This window comes from Cyprinus carpio, chromosome B23, assembly GCF_018340385.1.
Source record: "Cyprinus carpio isolate SPL01 chromosome B23, ASM1834038v1, whole genome shotgun sequence".
In the NCBI taxonomy this organism is placed as follows: Eukaryota; Metazoa; Chordata; class Actinopteri; order Cypriniformes; family Cyprinidae; genus Cyprinus; species Cyprinus carpio.
In genome coordinates, this window is record NC_056619.1 from 17,715,832 (window position 1) to 17,728,079 (window position 12,248).

At 37.6% G+C, this 12,248-nt stretch overlaps 1 long non-coding RNA gene across 2 annotated transcripts in view; it reads right to left on the minus strand.

Annotated features, from left to right (window-relative positions):
• Positions 1-2,196: 2,196 nt before the first annotated feature.
• LOC109060972 overlaps positions 2,197-12,248 on the minus strand; it is a 73,887-nt gene continuing 63,835 nt past the window's right edge. Inside the window, exon 4 of one of the 2 annotated variants that reach the window (XR_006158179.1) lies at positions 2,197-2,510. This is a non-coding gene — a long non-coding RNA (uncharacterized LOC109060972). Of the gene's footprint in view, positions 2,511-3,937; positions 4,507-12,248 lie in introns of those variants that run through there. The other variant, XR_006158177.1, reaches the window with a different exon arrangement.

Below are 12,248 nucleotides of genomic sequence, written 5' to 3' on the forward strand. Positions count from 1 at the left end.
TCTTCAGAGTGGAATGTAGTGCTGAGTTGCATGTCTGAGGAGGCTTGATAAAATGCCCACAAGTAACACAGCCCTTGGTGGCACTTTGAGAATAAGCAGCGGTTGACGTTGGTAAGAGATTTGGCTGAGCTTACGCATATTTTCAGCGCTCAGCCATATCTACTGACAACAAAAATCAATCTGGTAACAAAAAAAGCCATCAGTGTAGTTGACCATGGTAAGGTTAAGCACTAAAACATCAACAAAAAGTCCTAGTCTGAGTAGAGTGGCACCATTTGTATGATGCCTATAGAAAATAACTGCACTGGGGCATTTTCAAGATGGCCCCCACATAGCTCACATCAGCCAGATTTGTAGTGATCCTCACTAAATTTTATTCCAACCATTTAGACAGGAAGAGACTGTATGTTATAGAAAGTGGTTTTACATGGGGCAGGATCATCGACAATAATAATATTTATATAAAATGTGACAAAACACTGGAAAACAGTGTAATTTTTTTTCCCACTGTTTCCTCAAAAATATTATGAAGAACATCTGTTTTCGGCATTGATAATAACAAGAAATGATTCCAAATCAGCATATTAAAATGATTTCTGACTGATCATGTGACAGTGAAGATAAGAGTAATGGCTGTTGAAAATTCAGCTTTGCCATCACAGGAATAAATGACATTTTAAAGTATATTAAAATAGAAAACAGTTATTTTAAATTGCAGTAATATTTCACAATATTTTACTGTGTTTTTAAACAAATAAAGATTAAATAATAGCAGCAGTTTCTCACACACCTAGTTAACTTACTATTTAGTGCCTCAAAGAAAACTCTGATCATCTTATAAAGTTCTGATGCCACTAATCTGGCAAACATCAGCAAATCCAGAGATTAGCGCTTCCTCAGAAGTGCTCACTGTGTCAATCTGGTACTTTGTAAACACACCTGGAAGTTGCATGAAGTCAGCCAATCAGATTTGAACTAGCAATTTTCAGATATAGTCTTGTCAGTGAACCGTGAACGGATTGCGCGGGTGTACCGTCTGAGGCTGAGTCTGGATGGTTTCTTCATTGAAGGGTTCCTCACATGCACAACGACTGAAATGAAACAAAGAATGAAACACTGAGAGGCGATTTCTTTGGAAAACAGGAGCGTTATTATCTCCAGCGAGAGGGTGGGGAGGCAAACAGCTGTTTAAATGTGAGGGAGACAGGAGGAGGTTAAAAGGAGTCAATGGAGGCTAAAGAGACAGCAGGTCTAGCGATGACAAAAAGAGTGGCCAGGGACTGCAGATCAGGACTTCTGGAAACCACATCAAACAGGCTATGGAGAACAGCCAAGATGAACACACACCAACTGTTGTGGAGCGAGAGATGGAGAGAGAATCAGGGAAGAAAAATTGAGGGGAGAAGGAGGAAACGGAGAGGTGGCAGGCAGTAAGGGAAACACAAACGACCGATGCTTCACTGGCCCAATCAATCTGGGCGCACCAATCAATCGTTCAGCAGCCATACACTCCAGCCTATCAGAGGCCGGCCACTTGCTCAGACGAGCACCTTACGCATATTTTCAGCGCTCAGCCATATCTACTGACAACAAAAATCAATCTGGTAACAAAAAAAGCCATCAGTGTAGTTGACCATGGTAAGGTTAAGCACTAAAACATCAACAAAAAGTCCTAGTCTGAGTAGAGTGGCACCATTTGTATGATGCCTATAGAAAATAACTGCACTGGGGCATTTTCAAGATGGCCCCCACATAGCTCACATCAGCCAGATTTGTAGTGATCCTCACTAAATTTTATTCCAACCATTTAGACAGGAAGAGACTGTATGTTATAGAAAGTGGTTTTACATGGGGCAGGATCATCGACAATAATAATATTTATATAAAATGTGACAAAACACTGAAAATAGTGTAATTTTTTTTCCCACTGTTTCCTCAAAAATATTATGAAGAACATCTGTTTTCGGCATTGATAATAACAAGAAATGATTCCAAATCAGCATATTAAAATGATTTCTGACTGATCATGTGACAGTGAAGATAAGAGTAATGGCTGTTGAAAATTCAGCTTTGCCATCACAGGAATAAATGACATTTTAAAGTATATTAAAATAGAAAACAGTTATTTTAAATTGCAGTAATATTTCACAATATTTTACTGTGTTTTTAAACAAATAAAGATTAAATAATAGCAGCAGTTTCTCACACACCTAGTTAACTTACTATTTAGTGCCTCAAAAGAAAACTCTGATCATCTTATAAAGTTCTGATGCCACTAATCTGGCAAACATCAGCAAATCCAGAGATTAGCGCTTCCTCAGAAGTGCTCACTGTGTCAATCTGGTACTTTGTAAACACACCTGGAAGTTGCATGAAGTCAGCCAATCAGATTTGAACTAGCAATTTTCAGATATAGTCTTGTCAGTGAACCGTGAACGGATTGCGGGTGTACCGTCTGAGGCTGAGTCTGGATGGTTTCTTCATTGAAGGGTTCCTCACATGCACAACGACTGAAATGAAACAAAGAATGAAACACTGAGAGGCGATTTCTTTGGAAAACAGGAGCGTTATTATCTCCAGCGAGAGGGTGGGGAGGCAAAACAGCTGTTTAAATGTGAGGGAGACAGGAGGAGGTTAAAAGGAGTCAATGGAGGCTAAAGAGACAGCAGGTCTAGCGATGACAAAAAAGAGTGGCCAGGGACTGCAGATCAGGACTTCTGGAAACCACATCAAACAGGCTATGGAGAACAGCCAAGATGAACACACACCAACTGTTGTGGAGCGAGAGATGGAGAGAGAATCAGGGAAGAAAAAAATGAAGGGAGAAGGAGGAAACGGAGAGGCAGCACGCAGTAGTTAAGGGAAACACAAACGACCGATGCTTCACTGGCCCAATCAATCTGGCGCACCAATCAATCGTTCAGCAGCCATACACTCCAGCCTATCAGAGGCCGGCCACTTGCTCAGACGAGCACCTGACTAATACCCACTACAATGACACTTCTATATTTGTGTCCCACTAATCTGCTCTCCAGGCTCCAATCTTTTCCACTTTCTTGCAAATTTATCACTAGATTGAAAGGCCGGTGCCAGATCCTAAGTGCCTCACCCCTTTAAATTAAACCATGGCATTTCAGATAAAGCCCCTAAATTCCTTATCTCAGCGCTCTGAAGAGTCTTTAAAGGCAGAGTGTCACTTTTCCTAAAACAGAGGTTGTGACGCATATGACGCCCCCTGCCTCCCTTTCCTCCATTTAGAAGAGAAAATCTTGACAAAAATAGAACAAAATTCAAGTAAGGTGCATTACGAAACAGACAGCTATCTCTCCACAAGTGCCACCATGAGAGTTCTTGTCTGAGGGCCAACAAAATACCAAACACCTTGGCAAACACACTGGACAAATGATTTTGAGCTCTAAGTTTGTTTGTCTTTTTGGCCACCAAAAATACAATATATTAAATTACAACTTGCTTGTTCTTTCCAAAGGAAAAGTGTAGCGCCCAAAGATTGCTCTTAGAGGTCTGCAAGACCGTTTTTATCTATAGATTTTATTTTAGGCAAGTCGTGATGACTTGAGAAGGCTATATTGATCAAACATAGGCTATGATCAACTCACTGTCTGCCGCTGGCCGCTTGGTCATTATTTTAAAAAACAAAAACGTACATTTAATGAACAAAAAAAAAATGCTCTAAACCTTTTTCTAAATTAACTTAGTAAAAAACTAAATTAAAAATAATCACTTTACCATAAGATCTAAATATAATCACTTCATTACATTTCATCAGTAGTAAGCTGTTTTGGGAGAAGGGAAAAAAAGACGGGCTCATCAAAAACGTACATTTAATGAACAAAAAAAAAATGCTCTAAACCTTTTTCTAAATTAACTTAGGGCAATGCTCTAATTGCAATTTCTTAGCTCTTTCAAAAGATACAAATTCTCCTAAAATGGAATGAAATGAGACAATTAACAAACAGTAATATTAGTTGAGATAATCCTCTCAAAGGTATCTGATAAGAAACATTTGAGTTCATATCTTTGATTTTTGATCACAGACTTTGAAATTTGAGCACAATTTGTGACATTGTTAAGATTTTATATGAAAGTCTAGAGGAGATTCAACAGGAGATTACAGCAGGATACATATCTAATCTGTCTAATAGAAACTATTGAGATATTAATTATCTAATTTGTGAGTTTTATTTCATATGGGTTTAAATCTGAAGCTAAAATATTTCTCTCAGACTTCTGTTTTCAGTCCATCTCATATCCAGGCTTCTAGCACACAGTGTAACAGCCGTAAGCAGATGTTATTCTGTTCTTGCTACAGGTCCACAGTAACACCAGTGTGTCAATATATTTCTCATTAACTTGCTTTCTGCTGGAGATTCATTACCTAATATGGGACCCGAAGCATTTGGAGATCTTTTGACTATGTGTGATAATGTGCTCTCTCCGTCTCTGTCTTTCTTTCTCTCTGCCCCCTACAGATCCCGGTATATTTCCCTGCAACAACAAAGTAGTACATAGTGTTAAAATGCTGCAGAGTCTAATAAACAATATGGAACAAAATAATTTGGGTAGCAAATATTTGACCAAAAATATACAAATAATTTTCATAATCAGTAAGTTTTGTTTCTAAGAATATTTAAACATGCTTAAAAACAATATTATATTATATATTTATTTTTTAAGTATAAACCTCACTAAATTTTGCTAGATTTAGGCATAAACATATGCAAGCATATTAAACATTTTGTGTATTTTTGCTTTTCAAGTAAGTTTATTGTTTTAAGGATATTTTAATACTTCTTATGGGGAAAAAAAAGATTTTTGGCACTTTAAAAATCTTCCAAACAACAAATGCTTTCCCCCTCCTCAATTTATTTCAATGTCAAGAGGTTTACAGTGGTTTTATTTATCAAGGGTGGAATTTTAATGCCCTTTCTTTAGTTTCTAATCTCATTTTGATATGATGTGACTTCCTTAACCCACCCAGTTCATTGTTTTTCCCCTTTTTTCATGAATGAGGTCAAAACTGACTGTTCCTTTTTAGAAGGTCAAAAAACATAATAAGAGAAAAGCACTCTGGACCAAAGGTAGCCCCACGCAGCACTAACCAGAGAAACAAATTAACCCCTTAGATGGGTCCAAGCATTTGACACGCTACAAATCCCCATGCTTTGAAGAACTGCATGGCCGCACGCTCTTATAGCACTGTCTGTGTTTAGCTTCAGCCTCTGGTGTTTATTTATCAGTGCTGTTATCTATGCTAGAGGACTGCCTGATTATTTAGACAAGTCACTGGAGTATTTTCAGGGCCATAGGAGTGAGATCTCTAGTGCACAGCTCTAAGCAGGCAGTTTGCTTAATGCTTGACCTTTCACCTCTCAGGGGTAATAATACCTCTATATCTTGCCTTACACACACACGGCTGCAAAGCATGAACAACTATCCAGGTGACTTCTGATGAGGATTGTTTGTTATTATATACCCACGTGTGGTTCTGACTATGAAGGCATCTTTTAGCTAAGCCAACACTATGGATATATACACTACCATTAATTTTTGGAAGATGCTCATCACATGTGCATTTATCTGATCAAAAATGCTGTAAATAACAGTAATATTGTAAAGTAATATTATAGTTTAAATATGTTCCCTTCTCTTATTATTATCAATGTTGAAAACAGTCATGCTATATACATGGACCACTTTTTGCAGTTTGTATTTACTTTTTAAAAGTAACATATGTAATATGTGCCCGTAGTGTGACAAAATGTAAAACAAAAATGAACAACAAAGAAAGAATAGTTAATTTCCCTTTCTCTGACTGTCATTGGTCAACCAAACAGATAGCCCCGCCCCCAAATCCACACCACTAGTTTCTATGAAAGCTGGTTGGAATGCTCAAACAAAACTCTGGTTGAACTAGAAATTAAACTTAGATTTAAAAGTTGAAAAGTTTTTACAGTGCATTGAGAACAGTGAGTACTGAGGCCTAAATGAAACCTACAGCACCCATTACTAACCTCTCTATCAGTTCTTTCTTTCCTCCAAAGGTTAGTTCCATTCTTTTCCAATCTTAAGAAACGCTCCCTGACCCTTATTGAGAAATTCTGTTTTCCTTTCCATTTTTCCTTGAGATTTTGAAAAGGAAGCAGATAAATGTAGCCTTGTCTCCTGGTCGCAATTTCCTGCTTTTTCCATTTTTTTCCAGTTTTTAACAAAACAGTCCACTCATATTTCCCCCCTCCTATTTGAACTTCACAATCAGCGCAACTACTGCAACTACAACTACTGCACAAAGAGTTCTACTGATAGAAAAGGCAGGCTAAGAATATAATAAAAATATAATAAAAATGCTGTTATCCAGCTGTCTCCTTTAAATCACTCACAGTCACTGCGACCGCTTCAGCAGAGACCTCAGCCTGCTATTGCTTTGCTCAAGCTCAACAACTGAGATATCCATAAGCAGAATCCGTTTTTAAACTCTTTTCAGTATGCTCCCCTCTTCCTGATGGAGCAATGACTAGTGCCGTGCATTCCACAGCCAGTGCAAGGCCACCACCAGTACAGACAGATCCTAGACTGAACACAGAGAGAGTGTAATACAGTCCCAGAATTCATGCGGCAGTGAGTGGGACATACTCATGTACAGGACACTTGTGCGTTACACCCCTGATCGCACCAACTGAAAGACAGGGACAGACGGTGCGCTTGGCAACACAGAGAACACTGAGCTTTACCGTCCTCAGGTTTTCTACTTTATGTAAAGTTAGACACGTTTGAAGGTTTCAAATATAGCGTCTGCCAAAGCGATTACTTTTAACATTGGCAAGACCAAGCGCACTTTCTATGAAGCATTCTTTAACACTTCCCTTCTTAACAGCCATGTGCTCTAACGCAAAGTGCAGCCCCGGCCACAGCACAGAGAGGAGCATAAATTATCACTGATATTTAACATGCTGCCTGGGAGGAACCGCACTTCAAACCAGCTGCCAAAATTAGTGGCATTTAGCTGTTTTGGAAATTGATCATGTGGGGCCTGATGCTGCCTGTAACAAACAACTAGATGAGCAAATCTCACAAATCCTCCAAGTCACATTTTACCTATAAATCAGAAGAAAGTAATAAGAAACTACATTTTGTTGAAAAATCACACACAGTATATGCATGCATGCATATATATATATATATATATATATATATATATATATATATATATATATATATATATATATATATATATAGAACCACTACACCATTGAGGGAAAAAAAAAAAACATATAAATCTAATGAAGCCCATTTCACACACACACACACACACACACATATATATATACTATATATATATATATATATATATATATATATATATCAAACACACAGAATATACTGTACATACTGTATACATATATATGTGTGTGTGTGTGTGTGTGTGTGTGAAATGGGCTTCATTAGATTTATATGGGTTTTTTTTTTGGGGGGGGGGTTTACCTCAATGGTGTAGTGTTTATTTATTATATTTCCTGTATGGTATGTTAAATTAATATTTTATATATAAAAGTCAAGTCACCTTTATTTATATAATGCTTTTAACAATATGGATTGTGTCAAAGCAGATATACTGTATATATATATATATATATATATATATATATATATATATATATATATATATATATATATATATATATATATATATATATATATATATAATTTTTATTGTTATATACTTTATAATAATTATCATTAAAACCATTTACAAAGTAATAATGGCAGTAAATTCAACTATAGCAAAAAAGTCTAGACATGTTTCTGTACGATTCACCTTCATATGAAAAATGTTTTCTGATCATCATAAACCAGACAAATCAAATGCCTTGTTTTCGTAAAAAATTTAACATGTATTCAACATTTTTTATCTTGTTAAACTACTCTATTCCTCATTCAAAAGAGCATCACTGTACATATAAATGAAGTCACAAACTAGTCTTGACACAGTATTTTTCACCTCTCAAGATAAACATGGCCAGTTGCTCTGCATAGTAACTGCTCTAGCAACAATATAAACAGCCTAACACAAGAGCAAAAAATGTGCATTTCAGTTCAAGGATGTTTCTTAATAAGGTAAAAAAAAAAAAATAAAGTGGATGAAGATACATCCCAGGCGCTCCCGACGTGTAGGAACTAAATTTCTCTGTTCACAGACATTCCTGTCCTGGAACCATCAACACATATTCTCTTTAATCCTTAACTGGCCAAAATGTTCTTTTAGCTAGTCATTCAGCAAACCAAGCAGCACACAGCCACAGGCACAACAGCAGACGGGGAGAGGAACAGTACGACTTACTCTGCAATAAATCCACCGGCAGGCAGGAGAGCAGGGCTGCTTTCTGAAAGGCCCACAATCAGGCACCAGATAAATTGCATTTTGTGCAAGCTGCATTGTCTCTGCTTCTGTGTTCTGCTAATCTAATGTGTTCAACATGGTCTTGGTCACCTTGACTTTGGTTGCCATAGAGCTCCATACAAACACATCCCCACCCAGAAATGCACCAAATAAGGCCAAGGGAAAAATCTCATAATCAAAGAGGTGAAACAAGAGAGGAAAATGCTTCCAAATATACATGTGTTGCATTAAAGTGTATTAAAGCTGGAAATGTGCTAAGATGATGACGAAGACTAATTATTCTAGGATAGTAAATGCATTAAAGCGGGAGAATGTTTACGCATTCGTAATCATCATTCATTTTTAATCGACAAAAGATAAATTCGAGTCGTTTAAGACCGAGGCCCTTTAAGCTGTATCAGGGCCAGCGTTGTTTGTTCTCAATATGACCTTTAAACACTTCGCTGAAACACAGAGGAATCAGCCAATGCGAAGACGGCCGTCCTGTCTGGCAGCCGACCCCAGCAGATGCGACTTCTAAGGAGTTCAAAAGAATTCGGCATGGGGGCAAGGCTATTTACATAATCCTTCAGATATATTCCCCTGCAACCTAATCAAATTATTCACAAGTCTAGCCCCTAACCATGTATACCCCGCGATACACAGCCCTTCCATTACTGTCCTCTCTCTTCCTTAATCATATCGAACCAAAACCAGTGTCGATTTTCCCTTTAGAGTGGAAGGCAGCAGTGGAAAACAAAAGCATTGCGATGTCTGACACACACAACACTCTTTTCCCTCCAGGTCCATTTCGCTTGCCATCCCAAATTAGTCCTCCATTATATTTGCTTTTCATCTGATGCATTTAAAAGGAGAGAATATTGGCGCTAGGGTTAAACAAACTGCGATACAAAGAAACAGATAATTTGCGTTCCATTGTGAGCCGAAGACCATAAGTTAATCACTCGAAATAATGTCTTTTTTTTTTCTTTTGCTGCTGAATTTGTGCATTAACTCGTCTAATCGACCGAACGACTTACATTGCGATAACCTGAAATGCCCCATGCCTGATTGGCTCAATCTATTATTATTCACCTCCCCTGACACTAAAAACATTGACTGAATCCTGTTTTAAACAACAGCACCGAAAAGACATATTTAAACATGCACACAATATGAAACTTGTCCGAGCAATGTCTCATTTAGGCTCCAACAATGTCTAATTCTGCACATTGCAATTACAGCTTTGTCTCAATAACAATAGGCCATCACCACAGTTACGACTGGTACCTAAGGGGTTAAGCTGTCAGGCTCCATCAACAAAGTTTACATCATATGTGCGGTCAATTTTCAATGACTTCTTTTCCCACGTTGAAATAAACTATTTTATGTCTCCAAATATGCAGATCATTTTGCTTAATGAAAGATGCTTGACGTCTCCGATCCAATTAATATGCAAATGCAAGCGAGGATTTATTTGTGACATTCTGTATGGGTGAGAGAAAACAAAAAGGGCTCTTAACAGTTACACTAATTGCTGTGACTGATTGTCACATATCATCATTCACTCTGAATCTCCTAAATACCACATTTCAGATAAAATTTGTGCTTGCACTTTGTGAAGATTTATTTGCAAAGGGGTCGTATAGATCAGAGCGGCCGGCATTGAGCTTCGGGATAAACAGTCCTCTCCCTGTCTCCTCTCTGTTTCGGTCTGAATAGAACACAAAATGCTTGTTTCTTATATCAAACACCATATACATCAGAAGTATGCGTGTTTCCTGTATCCTAATGGTCAGTGTGCTAATGCAGTTTGGCCTCTACTGGGAAAGGCTTCAATAAGTGATGTATTTATTACTGTAAAAATAAAATCTCTAATGCAGCTTCACTATTAAAAACATTTAATGGACAGTGCAATATAATCTGTTGTTTGCATCATCCTATAGCTTTAATGTATGAAGCAATGTACCATACACAGTGATTGACATGAGACAAAAGATGTGGCATTCCCACAAAGCCAGCTAAATAAAACAGCCGGTCCACTTTTAAAGCAAAAGAACCCTATTATTCCACAAAACAAAAAATGCAAAGAAAACCGTGCACCTCAATAGTCAAGGAAAGGGTTAATATGGTAATCCAACTGATAATATGTGAGCATTCAATGCAAACACCCTCAAGGATTCTACGTTGAGAGGAAAAAGTAACAAATTAGTTCAGAATGATCAATTTGCAGCTGTTTTAGCCTTGTTTTTTAAGCCAGCCTCAGTCTATAAAACTAACTAGCATGTAATTGGAAGATTGGAAATAATGGTCTTGAAAAAGACACTTTATCAATGGAGCAGCAGCGGCAGAGCTGTCAAGCTTAAGACATCGAACTGCCACTGACAAATGACTTAATGGCACAAAACTGAGTATATGAATCAGATAAGAAAAAACATTTTATTATGAATGAATACCTCAGTGATGTTAACTAAATACAGCCAGATTAACCCTAAAACAATGCTTCTTGCTAAAATGGCTGTAGCATGATGGTGTGTGTGCGCTATAAAGATAATATCTTTCAGCTCACTATGTTCTTTCTCCTCTAAAGAGGTTGCAACACACAAGGCAGCTATTTGAGGATGTAATCACTCGCTCCTCTCCTTGAAGCGGCCCATAATGCTCCGCTGCACACTGGTTAGCAGTTAGCGGCCAGAGCAGATTGTAAACAGATCTCTCATGAATTGAGGGTTAAGCAGTTTTGCGCATCTCCAAACAAGGTGCTTCCGATAACGCCATTCTCTCCCTGACAAGGGCTGACAAAAATCAGTCACTTTGCTGCAAAAATGTGATTTGAGAGCCGTCAGTCAATGTGATTGACAGCTTTAATCCCCCTCAGGAGCAAATAGGAGAAGACAAACCCAACCCTGACATACAATGTTTGTTTGTAAATCCTATTAAATGTATCTTTGCCTTTCTAAGGTACGTATACAAAAAAGTGAATGTTACTCAACTTTTAAAGGTGCTGTATGTAAGATGTTGACTCTACTAAAGCATAAAAATACCATAATATGTTTGCAGATATTTAAGAAACATGCTAAGTTAACATACTTGTTTATCTGAAAAACAATGCTACAGTCAGTTATTCTCCTTTGAAAATGTACGTTCTGGGCCGGAATGTCTGTCTCTGTTTTGGTTTGTGAAACCCACCCACTGCCAGTTTACCCATTTGTATTTCAGCACCCCAGGTTGCCAATTGGCGGAAAACACAGTGTATTTCATTTCGTTCATCGTCAAACGCACTCGTTCCTGTTTGTGTCATCAATCTGGCAACCTACGTGTGTGTCAAGTCTGTGGAGGAGGGGCCAGGTGAAAAAACCCTCTCCAATATTTTGAATTTGGACTGCAATATCTAGTTCAACCACTCGGTGTCAATCCTACATACAGCACCTTTGAGGCTCACAAATGATTAATAGAACTAAATATTCAGTGATAACCTGTTTGGAAAAACTGGTGACCCCAAATTTTGACCCAACTATCATTTGGCTGATAATTATGGAAGTCCTTTTTTATGCTTAAGATTAAGCGAGAGAGAGAGAGTGAGAGAGAGAGAGAGAGAGAGAGAGAGAGAGAGAGAGAGAGCGCACGCAAGAGATTTATATCTCACAATGTCACTTTATATATTGCAATTATTTGCAATGTGACCTAATATCTCAAATTTTTATTCATTCAAAATTTGTCATTCTATCTCCGAGGGGCAACTTTATAGGTACAATACAGTTAAAAAGTTTGGGGTCAGTACTTTTTAAATGACATTAATACTTTTATTCAGCAAGGATGCATTAATTATATTAAAAAATGACAGTTGAGACAT